Genomic DNA, 16589 nt, shown 5'->3' on the forward strand with positions numbered 1-16589 from the left:
ATACTATCTGATAATGTTTTAGATTGTGTCTGCAGTTGTGCTCACTTTAACAGTGCAATGACTGCTTAAATCTGAGCTGAGATTCTGCATTGTCAGCTTTATCCTTTGCCACAGACTACTTGGAACAAGTTGCCTTGGAGATTTGAATCTTCAGCCACTCCTGATTTAGAAGCCAGATTTTCTGGATGGTGAATAACATATGAATGTCCGAGCTTTGTTTCTGTCAAACTGTGATTTTTGTGTCTGGGCTGGGGGGAAAAGGGGAGATAAATTATTGTTTAATTTAAAGCAGCTACAGTAATTTACTCGAGACTGCCTTTCATTTAATATGGCTGTTGTAATCCGGGGATCCTATTCTGGTGGACATATGAATAAATTATTAGCAACAAGAGCTTTTGTCATTGTGTAAAAACAAGAAAATGAATATTTGTCCCATATAACAAATCTAGCTGGACTCCAGCATTAAATCTCTCTCACACAGGCAAAGGTTCATGGAGCTATGAAAGGCAAGATTGCTAGTGGTAGATTTTGTGTGTGTTTGTGTGTGTATCTGGGATCTTAACTAGTAACTTGTATTTAAATATGTAGTTCTAATATCGACTCAAGATCAGTTTTATCATTAAAGCTACAAGTCATTGTTCCTTTAAATCCTCACAGTATGTGTACACGAGCACATGCGTGGTCTATGAGGATTTAAGGAACAATGGCTGGTTGGTTTAATGATAAACTGACCTTGAGTTGATATTAGAACTACACATTCAGATACATTTTCAGACCCTATTAGCTTATTCTTTTGTTTTCTAGGTAAAGTATATGTTTGCTCCTATCCAAGTTCTTGGAGTGGCAGGGAAATTGCATGGCAAATCTTGCTGTGACTTTAACACGCTAATTACTGTGCTGTAGTCTCTAGGCTAGAGCCTCGGCGGGTGCCGATGATGGCAGCGCCACTATGCTTGTTTACACAGGTTGGGAGTCTGGCCGTCTGCATTTCTATAACAGTTCGTACTCCCAGTCGGCGAGGCAGAGAAGCACAGAACATTTCTGGTGCTCAGAATGCTGCAAGGTTTGTGTGACAGTGAATATGGTGATCTGACTGTCACATGCAAGTAGAAGGTGCAAAGGGGGCCACTAAAACAAAATGGATGCTATTCGCTTACGAATTACACTTACGAATTCACTGTATTTGGCACCAGTTTTGTGACATTAGACTTTGAAGAAATTATAAGCAGCAGCATCCAATTCAGAAGAATTTTTTTCTGCTCCTACTTGTAAGAATCTTTACCTTATTTCTTCCTGAAAAACTGGATAACTATTCTATATTCATTGTATCTCTTGCTAACAGCGTAAGATATATGTGACCTGATAGTTGGTAGAATGCAACGTTTGTTGATCCGTTCACCAATTTATATGTTTTAGTAATAACTGTAAATCTGGCAATCCCCACATCCGCATGTAGCATGCACCTGTGGTTTCTATCAGCCCTGGCTCTGAGCAAAGGGATAAGGGAGGGTTGAGAAATGAAATAGTAAACCATGAGTGGCTGATTAACGGGGTTGTGTTTCATTCGAGGATTTACGAGGGCATAAGAAAGCCTGACAATAAACTTTGAGTGGTTCATAAAACATTACACTGGAGCTGATTCAGGTATGTAACCAATAAACCACATACTTCTAGCTCTCAAACAATTCAGCATTCTTAAACAACTCTTGCACACAATTATTTAGTTTAGTAAAACTTCATATCAAAAGCTTATATACATAATATTTCTTATATATGAAAAGGTTCAGAAAATGGCAACAAAAATGTTTAGGGGTATTGAATGGCTTCCGTATGAGGAGCGATTAATAAGTCGGGGACTTTTCAGCTTGGAAAAGAGATGACTAAGGGGGGATATGACAGAGGTCTATAAAATCATGACTGGTGAGGAGAAAGTAAATAAGGAAGTGTTATTTACTCCTCATAACACAAGAACTGGGGGTCACCAAATGAAATTAATAGGCAGAAGATCTAAAACAAAAGGAAGTATTTTTTCACAGAACGCACAGTCAACTCATTGAACTCCTTGCCAGTGGATGTTGTGAAGGCCAGTACTATAACAGCGTTCAAAAAAGAACTAGATAAGTTCATGGAGGGATAGGTCCACCGATGGCAATTAGCCAGGATGGGCAGGGATGGTGTCCCTAGCCTCTGTTTGCCAGAAGCTGGGAATGGGCGACGGGATGGATCATTTAATGATTACCTGTTCTGTTCTTTCCCTCTGGGGCACCTGGCATTGGCCATTTTAGGAAGACCGGATACTGGGCTAGATGAACCTTTGATCTGAGCCAGTATGGCCGTTCTTATGTACATACACATCAAATTCTACGTGTATTGAATGCAGTGTTTATACATAATAAGGACTTCACTGTTGATATGGATTTTGCATAGAGGACACTCGGATACTATACCGATGGGCAGCACTATAAAACCCTAAGACGCATAGAGCTCAATCCCCACTGGAGAGAGTGAGTGTGTTGTGCAATACATAATGAAGCAATCATGCAGATAGTGATATGTAACCAAACAGCAACCAACCATTTACAGGTAATGGAGAAAGAGGCAAAAAACAGCATTATCGCTACAGGTGTTGAAGATATTGCATTTACTGCTTAAACCTCCTGGGTAGAGTATTGTACTGGCTGTAGGAGTGATATTGCCCCCTGCTGAGTGGCCCACGGAGAGGAGGATAACCTAATGCAAGCAGCTATCGAAGTTCCCCTTTACCTGAAGTGGTAGAGCCCTGTGTTTCGGGAGCAGAAGAACCCATTAGGGTTATCAACCCTCCAGGATTGGCCTGGAGCCTCCAGGAATTAGAAATTAATTTTTAATTAAAGATTATGTCATGTGATTAAGTCTCCAGGAATATGTCCAACTAAAATTGGTAACCCTAGTGCCAGTCCCGGCTTTCCAAAAATGAGTGAGTGAGTGGGTGGGTGGTAATTGTGTCCGGTGTGTCCAGATATTTATTCATTAGATTGGCACCTAACTGATGTATTTGAAGTACAGTGAACCTCAAAAGTTCAAGATAAGCTTTGTCCAATGGATGGAGAGAATGTAATTTACTAGCTTTGTGTATATGAGGGAGTAAATGGTATTCTGTACTGCCTGGCAACAGAGGATATAGGACCTGCTTCTGCTACCAACTGCAGCATGCTGAGATTTTAAAGACAGAATATAATCTAATTTGTCTCTATATAAAACAGGTCATAGAAGTTCATCATGATAAAGGATCTCTTCCAGAAAAACATTCAGTCTTGATTTGTCCTTTAAGATCAAGTGGTAAAGGCCTAATTTTTGGAATCGAAGGCGCAGGGTTCTAGCCAAGGCTCCACTAGGATGTGTGTGCCATTTATACAGTAGTTGTGTCTGCCAACACAGCACTTGGATTCTTTATAGTAAGTGAACTCTGTCACTCATGGAGATTGGGGAGAAGGCTGAACTAAATGACTGAGGACATCTAACTTGTCCCAGCAGTCAGATTCAGTACTCTGATGTATTTTAATGTGGTTGTGATCCCGTTAGAAGAGGTTTATTTTGCTACCTCAGAAGCTTCAACACACACACACACACACACACACACGGTTTATTTCTTATGTGTTGTTAAATCATGCTCAGGTGGAAAACTCAGAAAATTCACAACCATCGATGCTTCAACTTACTGCTAACTCAGATGTTAAAAACGGGTCTATTCAAAATGAGATGTCCTATTAGCCTGTGCGTTCTCACGCTTCAAGGTCTGAGTCACTCACACAGACTTCACTGGGAGTTACTTGTGTCCTGTGGTAGAGTGCTAGGGCTCATGAGTTTCACTTTTCAGTGAACCATTGAATTCTAATTTGTGGGTGGGTGGGGGGTTAGTTCTGTACTGGGCCTTTATGTGAACAGAAGGTTTTTCCTGTTAAATAAAAACAACTTTTCCTTCACTTGAGCAGTATATTTATTTAAAACAAGTAAAAAGCCGCAGAGACAATGTCCATAGGGAAAATAAATTATTTCTAGACCTGTTTCTTCCCATCAGATAAACTCCTCCCGAAATGCTGTTTAACTAAACTGGGTGCCTGTGGGATGCCGAAATTCCCCCTTTTTTCACTGTAAATCATTCAGCTTTCCAAGCCAAGTCTGGCTGGGGGAAGCATGCATCACCAGTGCGGTATTTCCTGAATACTCTCACAAAATGCTAATAATAATAGAACAGGGCCCAAATGTACACTAAGCCACTCGTGACTTCAGTTAGCGGCATAATAGCCAGGTCTGTATAACTTCTGTCTTTATTTTGATACTGCTGACATGATGTCAGAAGTGAGCCAAAGGAACTTGGTGAGCCAAAGGAACACATGGCCTCTAGAAGGCTTCGCTAGACCTAACAAAGGGCTCTACTGTGACTTTAGGCACAGCCCCGAGTAAGGTGTGTAAACTGCACTAACCTAGATGTAACCCCTTGGAGGTGCTGTGCCTGAGACCCATCTGAGACACGATTCCTCCCCTGTTTCCAGGAGGTGTTAATTTACTACTGGCCTACATTGGGAGCTAACAACTATTCTCTCCCCATGCCCTGACCAAGCTCTGCTGCTCTGGCTAGCAATCAGGGGAACCTACATCAGTCCATTCCCTGCCCAGTGGATCAGAGGGACGAGTAGGAGGTGAGTAGTCTTTCCTTCTCCGTCATGCCTTGGTCCAAGGTCCAGGTAGCCTGTATAGGAGATTCTTACTTCCTTGGTGTGGGTGCATAGTCCACATCAGAATCTAGCCCCATTAAAAAACATTCAGATCCATTGATCCTGCTTTTATCGCAAAGAAAATAAAAATAAGTCTTCAGCACATAGTGGTGGAGGAGCATGGGGTAACATATGAAGAATGGAAGCTTGATATGATGTAGATGCAGAAGACAAGACAGGACCCTGCAGAACTTAGGAGTTCCGGGAAATGCCATGAAAGCTTTTCAAAGGTTACTGAGCCCGTAGCGAATAACCATGAAAGGACAGGTAGAGATTATTTGGATCTGTACAAACTTAAAGTGTGAGATCCTTAACTGCTTGCAGAGCTATGGCATAATTGTTACAATCCTCAGTTCTGCCTATGAAACCGTTACTCTAAGGAGACAGACTTAGATATGTTGTATATTAAAATGAAGTAATAGTTTTATGGTAATTGATATTGTTTTGTGGCACATCAGTCACAGTTTCTGCCTTGTTAAACACTTTTAAAGCTGCCTCAGTGAGCACAGCTTCCATTCCAGGACCTCTGGGAACTCTAGGGTTATTAATCTTTGCAACCATGGTTAGGAATGCTGAGTTGTTTCAAATGTCTCATTTTTGCCTAAGCAGTATCTGCATCTTCATGGTAAAGTCAAAAAAGCAATTGTGGACACAATATTATGAGCTAGTTTGAAACCCCCCCCCCCACATTCACCTGCATCTGTGTGCATGTTTGCTATTCCTGTAATTATTAAATTCAGACTAGAAAGACACAGTGGAGTTTGATTTTAGTGAAAATTGGCCTATATAGATTAAAGAAAATTACTCTTCAGTGGCATTTGGTGTGCATGCTCCAAAATTATAGGGCCTGATTCAAACCCAGTGAAGTGAATGGGAGCTTTTTAGTGGGCCATAACCCTGTACTGATCAATAGGGCATCTGGTTGTAAAGATCAGATTAGAAATGGTTTCTTTGATTTTTCAAAGGTAGTGGGGAAAAAATCTTGAGAACCACTCAGCTACAAATAAAGAATGTTAGAGCTAATGGATGTACCACTGAGAGCTGCTAAAAACCTCCCTGACCTGCCTTGGTTTTACAATGCCTAGCAAAACTTGCTGTGTTCTTGCAAGATGAAGGTTTTGCTTGTGTGTGTATCTGGTTTGAAAAGTTCTATTGGATCAGGTGTTAATGATCATTATGATACAATCAAACCAGATTGCCCAAATCATTTCTTATAACAGGACTCCACTGTTGTATTGTAGGGTTTGACAGGATAAAGAAGCTGTTCGGAAATAAAATCGGGCACTCACTGTTTATACAAAAGAACAAAAATGTGTGTGGATTCTCCTCTTTATATTTCTCGGGGCAGTACATGATTTATGAGCCTGTCACTGAAGTTTCCTTTGTCTGTTTCCTTCATCATGAAGATTCAAATTAATGACACTCCACATCTGATTAATAGAAAGCTTTATGACAATGAAAATGAAGCCTAGACACCTTACTTAGCAGTCACATGGCTACTCCAGAACGATAGCAGTGGGGTGGAAAATTGCAGAGTGATAACTTAGACGTGACATATTCTTTGCAAACTTTCAACTGAGTGGTTTCAGAGTAGCAGCCGTGTTAGTCTGTATTCGCAAAAAGAAAAGGAGTACTTGTGGCACCTTAGAGACTAACCCATTTATTTGAGCATAAGCTTTCGTGAGCTACAGCTCACTTCATCAGATGCATAAAAGTGTCATAAAGCAGTGAGGATGTTTTTATACACACAGATCATGAAAAAATGGGTGTTTATAACTTCAAAAGGTTTTCTCTCCCCCCACCCCACTCTCCTGCTGGTAATAGCTTTCGTGAGCTACAGCTCACATCCGATGAAGTGAGCTGTAGTTCACGAAAGCTTATTCTCAAATAAATTGGTTAGTCTCTAAGGTGCCACAAGTACTCCTTTTCTTTTTTCAACTGAGTAACTCCAAAGGAAAATGAGATTTATTTCACTGAGCACATGAGTGGTATTTAGAGTTTACATTTACGTGCCAAGGCTGAAAGCCAACTTGCCAGAAGTAGTGACGGTCCAAGCTTTTATGGCAGACTTAATGCTGTGCCATGGAATCACCACTTTCTCTTAATCTGTGTTTAAAAATAGATCTCTTACAGGTTTCAGTTATAGTATGATCCATTCAGTAATTTGCCTGGCATTTTGCATTTTAGGGTGAGAGTAAGGTAGGAAGGGGGAAAGACACACGGCCTGATCCAGAGTCTCCTGCCTCTTTAGTTCATTTAATTCAGTATGGTTAAAGCATCATAATGCGAACAGATGGGTGTTTCACAGATGTACGTTCTCTAGCACTTGATTCCACAGCGTGACACTGAGGCATTACCAGCCACCGTCTGGCTGAGTGTGTGAGTAGGGGCAGAGGGCAGATGCGTTCTGCTTGTGGAGGACAAGCAGTCAGGGGATGAGTGACAGGGGTAGTGCGAAGACCTTGTGCTCTTGGGGTGAAAGCACCAGAATGCCGGCTGCTCTGAGCAGGTGCACAAGAGGGGAGGGGGAAGGAGATGGTTGAATCATCCTTTGTGCAAGGGGGAGCCGGAAGCTGGAGCTTTGTTTCATTACCAGTAAAAAAATTACCAGAGCATTCCCTTTCTCTGCAGCTGAGGCAGCAGGACGCTACGCTGCTGAAAGTAGCGGCGTAACCAGGGGAGGCACTGCTTGGGCGAGTAGAGAGCTGTGTGGATGTATACACAGGTACATACCCACAGGGTTCAGGCAGGCCTTTGCTCGCCTATGCTGGGCTTTACCGTCTACACAGCTATTTGTACTGGGGCTAAGGAGGCTACCCATGTACGTGGGCTACATGCCGCTGAAAGAAGAGTGCAGGGTAGACATCTCTTTGGCAGCCATTGGTCCTTACTCAGGCAAAACTTCCACTGATGTCCATAGAAGTGTTGCTGAGTAAAGACTGTAGGATTAGGCTCTTTGATATATTCATTTCTTTGTTGCTTTAAGTGTGTGTGTGAGAGAGAGAGAGAGTAGGTGAATATGCTGTTAAAAGGGCCATTTTTGGCTTTTAAGAAAAGCGTCCTGTACTTCTCTGTAATCTGATAGACTGGAGAGGGACTGGCTGACTTAGGGGATTGTTAATGGCAAATTTGTCAAATCCAGTTGCATTGTGTACTGGCTGAGGGTTGTTTGCATCTACTCACTCCTCACTTGTCTCTCGGAAATTGTTTCGGCATTGGCCCGGTTCTCAGTGCACAGCTGTCCCTACACAAAATTTCAAACAAACACCACTGTGCTTTCTCCTGTGCTGCCCCCATGCACAGGGAGAACTCCCCATAACATTTGCAAAGCTGCCTCACTCTCTTTCAGATCCCTCCTTAAAATTCCTTCTGCTGGGATACCTAAAATAAACTCAACAGTGCCTCCCAGTCAGAGTGCTCAGACCATTGCTTATCATGCTGGTCAGTATTGTTTCCTTGTGCTCTCCCATCTGTCTGTATCCCCCTGTTGTCTCTTGTCTTACACTTACATTATAGGTTTCAGAGTAGCAGCCGTGTTAGTCTGTATTCGCAAAAAGAACAGGAGGACTTGTGGCACCTTAGAGACTAACAAATTTATTTGAGCATAAGCTTTCATGAGCTACAGCTCACTTCATCGGATTACATTCTAAGCTCTTTGGGCCAGGGACTGTCTTTTTGTTCTGTGTTTGGCAGTGCCTAGCACAATGGAGACCTGGTCTATGAGTAGGGTTCCTAGGTGCTACTGCAGTACAAATAATAATAAAACCCTTGGACGTTTCAGCAGAAAGGTCAAGAACTGAATGAGCATGGAAACTGGATGACTTTCTCAGCCCCTAAAAGTGGCACCTCAGGTCACGGTTGAGGCACATTGACGAGGAGACGGTTTGGGGACACATTGTGATCTTGTTAAATGGGGTGCTGGACTGTGAGTCAAGATTTTATTCTTAGCTCTGCCACTGACCTGCTGTGTGACCTTGGGAAAGTCACTTCACCTCTCTGAGCTTGTTTCCTGTCCCACCCTATGCCTGTCTTGTCTATTTAGACTGTAAGCTCTGATTGTCTCTTATTGTGTGTTTGTACAGTGCCTAGCACAATGGCACCCTAAACTCACCTGTGGTCTCTAGGCCCAGGTAACATAAATAATAATTGACTGGGCAGCATGGAAAATCTTCACCTGTCACAGCCCTTGTTTTATTATCCCTCTCGATGCACAGGGAGAGTCAGCACTTCTCAGAAATGTAAAATTAATGCAGAAATGGTTTTCTTTGAAACAAAACCTTGAGCCATTAAATTAAATAGCAGCATATGGAGATGTGGTGAATAAAAATAAAATTAGACTGAGAAAAGGCCTTAAGCTTTTCAGCTTATTGAGCTCTTTGTGTGCTCAATCAGGTGGCCAGCATCTGCTCAGCGCATGGAAATTGGGGACAGACTGTCAGGAGACTGCCTTCTACAAATAACCTTTCCTTCCAGGGTGGAATGGACTAGCTGGTCATAACTAGCCATCTTGCAGGTTCCTAAGCTGTAAAATCACTTGCATGAAAAAATGCTATGTTCTGTCCCCCTCGGGTAAATGATGGAGTCAACCCTGACTGAGCAGCATTTAAAAGGGGTGTGTGTGTGTGGTGGGGTGGCAAGAGGAGAAAAGATATCATAGTTTTATTGCAAGTGCATAGTTCTCATCTGAAAAGGTATGTTTAAATCTTTCCACAGCCATTCCAAAGGGTGGTTAGTACTATCTTCTTTGTGTTCTTTGATGGCTATTTTTGAAGGCAGTTACAATAACCGGACTTGGCACGTGTGTAGCACCTTTCATCTGAGGATCTAAAATTGCTCTAGAAAGCATTAGCTGCCTCACAACACCCTTGTGGGATGGTTAAGGGGGTATTATAGCCATTTGGGGTAAACTGAGTCATGGAACCACAGAAACTAGAGAGAGAGGAAACCTATTAGTTCAGCTACTGGATTCCCCGGCCAGCCCTGAATTTTCCCTACATGACACCTTTCAGGGCTTTATCCCATGTTCTTTGAAAAGACCCAAGCAGGGAGGCGTCCACTACCTCCCTAGGGAGGCTATTGCATAACCTCACATACTCAGCAGGATTTTCCTGGTATTCAACCTCCAAAATCCCTTCCTCAACTCCAGCCCGTTGCTTTTGTATTTACCCTCCCTTGTAACATCTCCTCCCAATGCTGTTACTCAGCCCAGGCACCGAGTACATATTTATCTCTCTAATTTTTCCTTATCAGATCATCCCTTATGGCCCCTATTCATTTTAGTTGATTTTCTTTGAACTCCCTCCACTTTGCCAGCCTTTCTGATACAAACAGAGAGGTTAAGAGCTATGGCCAATGCCACAGAGCGAGTCAGAGACAGAACCAGGGATGAAACCCAGGGGTCCTAATTAGGCCAAGGTGAAACTTTCAGGTTTCAGGTGATGTAGGTTGTGTAAACCTAAACCAGCAGGGTCTGTTGGAGGGTCCAACCTGGGAGCTTTCCTGGGAGTTTCAGGTTCTGTAAGTTTTTCTCTGAACCAGAAACTCCAAAGTCCCCCTTGCCCCCCGCCCAAGCCCCTGCAGTCGTCCAATGCCCTCCTCCCAGCACACACCAGCATGTGTCCCATTTACCTGGAAATTTTCAGACAGGTTGCTTGCTGGATAGCAAAGCACCCAGCCCTTACTCTCCCCCTCACCCTACCCCACCCCACCCACTTTGTGCTTCTGCTTTTTTGAGCAGTGGTGTGAAAGCTCTCCCTGGAGCCTTTGACGGCCTAGGTGCCTAGTGGGAACAGGTGCTGTACACTGGCTTTGCTGGTGTAAGCGAGTGTCTGACAGTGTCCTCTCATGGTTGATCCTGCGCAGAGGGTATGTGGTCAATCTCCACGGCAGACAGCTGTTACCTCAAGCGACACAGGCCTGTGGTTTTGGAGCGGGGGGGCCAGGGTTCCAGCCTCTCTCGATTGTTATAACAACCGTGCCTGTTGTCTGCAGCCTGGAGCCGCTCATTGCAGCGCAGAACCTGCCTGCTGTAGCCGTGGCACTTGGAGAGCCTGCCCCAGCCACTGGGTAGCCCCGCCACTGTCCCCTCCTCCCCTTTCCCTGCTGGCTGCCTGCGGGGCAGAGTTTGCTCCTCTTCCCAAGCCTTCGGCAGCAGCGGCATTGGGCCTGGTCCTCTGAACCATTTGCTCCTTTCTCAGAGACTTGACCGTGGCCTAGCCATGGTGAGGAGAGGAAGGTGTAACAGGGGTGGGAGGGAGGACTCATGAGGGGCCCTGCAACAAGGGTCAGAGGAAATGCAGCTGTGGGGTCCTGTAACAGAGCTCTGAGCGGGATTCTGGGGTGCAGGGAAGGGGTGGGATGACCGCAAGAGGGGCGAGCTATGCCGCAAGAAGTACAATATGGAGCCTATAATAAGATGGGGATGGGTCTGTACGCAGCATGGTGAGGATACAGCAGCTCAGGGGGAATGCAGCATGTGGGTGTGGCAGCAGGGTCTGGGAGGGTGCATACCTCTCCGGAGGAGGTGGAGTTGGCTCAGTAAGGGGTGGGTGGGGTGCAGAGAGGGGCGGGGTGAGTGAGTGTGCAGGACACAGAGCTATTGCTGGGGCAATACAGGAGGGAATGGGGAGAAGGGAAGGCTGAAAGTGGGAGAGGGATAGAAAGGATAAACGGAAGGTGAAGGGGATAGAGGGGAAGAAATATAAATACTACAGCAAACAGACATGGGAAAGAGAGAAAATCCAGTGAGCTAATTTTTTTAATATTAAAGGTTAATGTCAAAATGTTACAGAAAATAAAAATGTAAAATAGGGTCTTTCTGCATCTCCAACCCCACCCCCCCAAAAAAGCCGGAGTAGGGTTGCCAGTTAGGTTGGACGTATTCCTGGAGGGTTTCATCACACGACATGATCTTTTAATTAAAGGTTAAAATTTAATTCCTGGAGACTCCCGGACAATCCTGGAGGGTTGGCAACCCTGAACTGGAGCCATAGAAGGGTCAGAGAGGGGACTTGATCCTGTATCCCAACATAGTAGCTACTGAGACAGTGTCTTCTCTGCCCTTAACATCCGTCAGGAAGTTGAAAAATGGGGGAAGAAGATAAGCAAATTTGATCTGAAAGTTCATTATGTTTTAAACATTGAAAGAAGAAGCAGATTGGATTTTATACTTGAAAATCTGCCAGTTTTTTAAAGTGCATTTGGTGGTGGTGAAAACCATCCTTTGACTCTTAGAAAGCAGAATATTTTGGAAGGGGGCTCGGTAAGAGGTGCTACCTTTGGGATTAGTAAAGTGCTTTGACATCTGATAGGTGGGGCTTGTGGAGACACTCACTCTTGCCTGGAACATGTTCTGCAAGGAACTTTGATCTCCAAGACGTGCTTCCTGCTTGATCCTTTCTCACTGATGGTATTTCTTACCAATCTGGGGCAGATGCTCCCCATGTGACCTGCCTCCCTTCTATTGGGGCTGGAACATTGGAGTCAGAGAAATGAAGCCAGGGAAGGGAGGTAGATGCAGGTAGCCATGGGAGAGAGAGAATTTGCTATAGGGACCGTGGTCGGAGTAGGGTTAATCAGAGAGCCTGGGAGGAGGTAGATTTTGTAAGATGGAGAAGAAGAATCAGCAGTTGAGGGGGAATCAGTATCTGCTGGAGGGGAGAGAGGCTTTGAAGAACAGAGGAAGAGCAAAGAGTGTGTTTCACAGTGCCACAATGGTTAACCACAGATGACTGGATTTCCAGTGCCAAGATATATACAGTGGATACAGTTTCAGAAACACTTGGCATGAGATATTTCTAGAATTCCCAGTCCCTTGGTGCTCTGAACAGATGACATCTTGCAGAAAACATCAGACCTTAGCAAAGGCTCACACAGTTTTCCCAAATGTGAATTCTCTCCCAGTGGACTGAGCAAGCCACATCCAACAGGTGTTCAGCGTGCAGTGTTTGGATGCTGCTTTGTGTATGTGAAAACCGTTCTCTTGGCCTGAGCCTGCTTTCAGTGTTTTTAATGAGCAAAGAGCCTGTCCCACTGTGGTGTAGTCCTTCAAACCACCATGTGTGTAGATCAGGTACCGTTATCATCTATCTATGGTACTTATACAGCCATATAAGTCACCATCATGTCTAAGCTTTTCATAGTCTCTTACGTATTTATCTTCATAGCACCTCTGGGGGGTAGGGAAGCACCGTTATCCCCATTTTATAGACGAGGCGCTGAAGCACAGAGAGACGGACTTGTCCAGGGTCACGCAGAGTCTGTGGTGGAGCAGGACTAGAGCTCAGGTCTCCCAAGTTACAGTATCCTAACAACTGGACCACCTTTCCTCTCTATTATTTTGTTTGGCACCAGATTCTTTTATCTTCACCTCACATTATAGACCACCTGGCTGCATTTAGATTGTAACTCCTGCCTCAGAAGAGCTTATCAATTATTATATGTCTGTACAGCACCTAGCACAATGGGGTCGTGACCTAGCTGTGGCCTTTAGGGGCTGTCGCAATATAAACATAAACAATGATAATAATGAGTGGTCTCTTTGGGTCTATTTCTCTCTTGCCTTGCACTTTGTTTAGTCATTTGGGGTGGGATTTGAGCCAGGACCGTAGGGAATTTGGCACTCATCTCTGATTAAAAGTAAATAGGTGCCTACCTCTCTTACGTCCATTTGAAAATCACAGACATAGACCATTTTACCACTCTGATCTGGTAGTATATTATACCCACTTTGTATTCTCTTTACACTTGTGCAAATGATTCCACAATGAGCCTGGTTTTCCTTATATTAAAGCCTCTTTACACCATTCTGGCAGTGTAATTTACACTCACTTAAAGGCCTTTTAACCAGAGCTGGAGTGGTGTAAAGAGGCCTTAGTATAAAGCTGATTCAGGTCCAAGGTGTAGGGTAATGGAGAACCAGTGCTTCAGACTTCAGTGAGACTACTTGAGGAATAAGGTACTATTCAGTGTTAGCAGAGGCATCTAAAGCTGTCCCTTTTGATATTAATATAAACAAGTCTCTGCCTGATTCTTCAGAACCTTAGAGAACTATTTACAGTGATGCTGTTGAAATGCTAAGTCTTTTAATCCATGACTTTTTAAAGTTTGTCTCTGAAAAATCAGATGGAGGGACAGAATAATTATTTCTTTTATTCTCCACATTTCTCATCCCTTTAATAAGTCTCCACACAGTAGAGAATAAGAAATAAGCTAAACTGAGGAGGAAATAATGTTCCTTGTCCATGTGAAAATGTATTTAGAGGTTGTGCTTTAAAAACAAAACACATGCAAAGAAAAGAGAATAAATCCTATAATGAAAACGCAATTCCTTCTCACTAATCTATTGTCCTATAAGAGCTCATTCAGACAGGATTTATATGTTATGCTTGGCTGTAAGCAATAAAATGTTTTTAAAACATGTTTCAAGTTGGCCAAATTCTGTAATTTTAACTTACACTGCCTAGAAAGCAAGAATAATACAAAAATATGGATCCAAGCTTTCAACCTATACTCATGCGACTAAGGGCTGCAAGATTGAGCTGTATATTAAGGGTCTGATGCTCCACTTTATTGATGTCTTGATTTCCGGGCTTCATATACTATATGCCACATCCAATTTGGTTCAGAGCTCAGGTTGCTGTGTTGAGATTATTCAGGCATAGTAAAGAATAGTAATCATACTATATATGCCACTAATTTGAACATATATTTTATATTCTTTAAAGGGGTTTGTCTTGTGTTTAAATTTTGAGATCACTGGTGAGACAACAGTGATCATTTTGGGTCAGAGTTAAAGTCACTGTACTGTGTTGAAATGCATATACTTGATGCTCGATATGAATAATTTTATGGGTTGCTGTAAGATTTACAATGTCCTTTACTATTAATTTCCTTGCTTTTAAGTGCTTGGGGTTTGTAAATAATATGCTAGGAAACTAAATTGTTATAATTCCACAATGTTCATTGATTTTTTGAAACCATTTGTTTTTGCTTTTGGAATACATATAATGGGACAGGTTCTCTGGTCAACTGCATGGATGTTGCACTGCTCCTGCAACAGAAAGAGAGCAAAACCCAACCCTAATTTCCCTGCTGGGTATACACATGGTATGGGCAAGTCCCCAGAAAGCATAGCAAGTTCTTTTACCATTGTTCTCAAAGCTTGCAGAGCAGATGTAGTGATGCACTTCAGCTGCCCTTCAGTGGAAAGGTGGTCCCATAGAGAAATGTACAGTGCAAGCTAGAGCAACCTTCATGTTGCTCTAATGTGAGCTGAGGCTAGGGCTGGGGAAAGGATGATGGAGTTGTAACTGGCTCCCTGACAGCCTCCATTTCCCTCTCTGCTGTGCTCAGGGAAAGGAATACAGCAGAGAATCTGGCCAAGTATATCCAGGGCAGGGGCCATTTCTCCATATATGTTTGTGCAGCACCTAGCACAGTGGGGTCCCGTTCCTAACTGGGGTTGGTGGACATTACCATAATAGAAATACTACATAACATTCATATGTGTGAGAGAGACAGTGTTCCAGCAGCCTTGAGTTGAGGGAGCTGATGTTCCACAATAAAACATAAATGAAGAAGCCTCCCCATCTCTAACCAGCATCTCTTGCTTTATTAACCACAGCAACTTTCCCCTCTCCCTTGTAGTGGCTTCGAGTGGTTCCTCCCAGTCAGCCTTAGAGGGAGGCCATCTGCCTCACTACGCCACCTAGTGGCTGATAGCCAATTGATGGGGGATTAGCACAGTCTGTGCCAGTAAAGAGTCGAGGGCCGTAGCCCCTTGGGGTGGGGAAGGGCAATTAGCAGTCTTCAGCCCAGCTCTCAGGTTGGGGCAGACACAGTCTGGCTCAAGCCCTCTGGGTGGGGCCGAGCAGTAACAGTCTGTGGCCCAGCTCCCTGGCTGGGGCAGACAGCAAATGCAGCCAGGCTGTCTGGCTCAAGGTGGGTAGGTTGCCACCCCAGGGGTGGGGTTGGCAGCAGGGGTAGAGGGACTCAGGGCCCAACCTACTCCACTGGGTCCCAGGCCAGGGCACTGCCAGTGGCAAATGGTCCCACCACTGGGTCAGCAGGGATCCTCCCAAAACACGGTGACTCTATTCAGCAACACAACCGAACTAATGTCTGGCTTCCCTGAGCTACATCCTACCCCTACCTGTTCGTAGGGCTCTGTTGCTTGTGGATTCTCAGTCTCCTTGGAGTACTTGGTGACCAGCAGTCCCAGCAGTTCCTTGGGGTTCTTGGCTGATGGCAGTCCCAGCAGCTCCTCTCCCTCGGGGTCCCCCTCCAAGGGCAGGGGTTGGCACAGGTTGGTCTCTGGTGCAGGGGCTAGCAGCAAGGCAGGGGTGTCCGGCTCCTTTCCTGGCTCTGGCTCAACTGAACTGGAGGCCCCGCCTCTTATACTTCCTGTTCTGCTCCTCTGCTTCCAGCATGAGGGCCAGGCCACTCACCAGAAGGCGGGCAGGAAGGCTCTTGGAGGAAGGCCTCTCTGCCTCGCTACATCCCCACACCATCCAATCATAGGGCAGATTTTCAGACTAGCTCAGGGCCAGTTTTTCAAGTGTTTAGCACCCACAAGTGGGGCCAGATTTTCAAAATTGCCCAGAGTCCAACAGCTTCCACTGTGACATTTATGTCCAGAAGTTGGAAAGAGCTCTATGCTCAGTGTACTGAGTTCTTTTGAAAAGAAGCCACATATTTTGGTGCCTAAATGGGAACTGAACTGTTCTGAAAATCTGGCCCCAGTTATGGATGCTGAGATCTTTTTGAAAATCTGGTCCATACTGACTACACCTCTGGATGCTTTACATCTCTCTAACTGCCTTTCACTCACCTCTC

At 44.3% G+C, this 16589-nt stretch overlaps 1 protein-coding gene across 31 annotated transcripts in view; it reads left to right on the forward strand.

Moving 5' to 3' along the window:
- MAP2 (microtubule associated protein 2) overlaps positions 1–16589 on the forward strand; it is a 340514-nt gene that overhangs the window by 107781 nt on the left and 216144 nt on the right. Inside the window, exon 1 of one of the 31 annotated variants that reach the window (XM_084643748.1) lies at positions 4661–4679. The exons of the other annotated variants lie outside the window; for them this stretch is intronic. The gene's annotated coding sequence lies outside the window, so the exon portion shown is untranslated. Of the gene's footprint in view, positions 1–4660; positions 4680–16589 lie in introns of those variants that run through there. 31 annotated transcript variants of the gene reach the window in all.

The sequence above is a fragment of the Lepidochelys olivacea genome (assembly GCF_965140295.1).
Source record: "Lepidochelys olivacea isolate rLepOli2 genome assembly, chromosome: 11".
NCBI classification, from domain to species: Eukaryota; Metazoa; Chordata; order Testudines; family Cheloniidae; genus Lepidochelys; species Lepidochelys olivacea.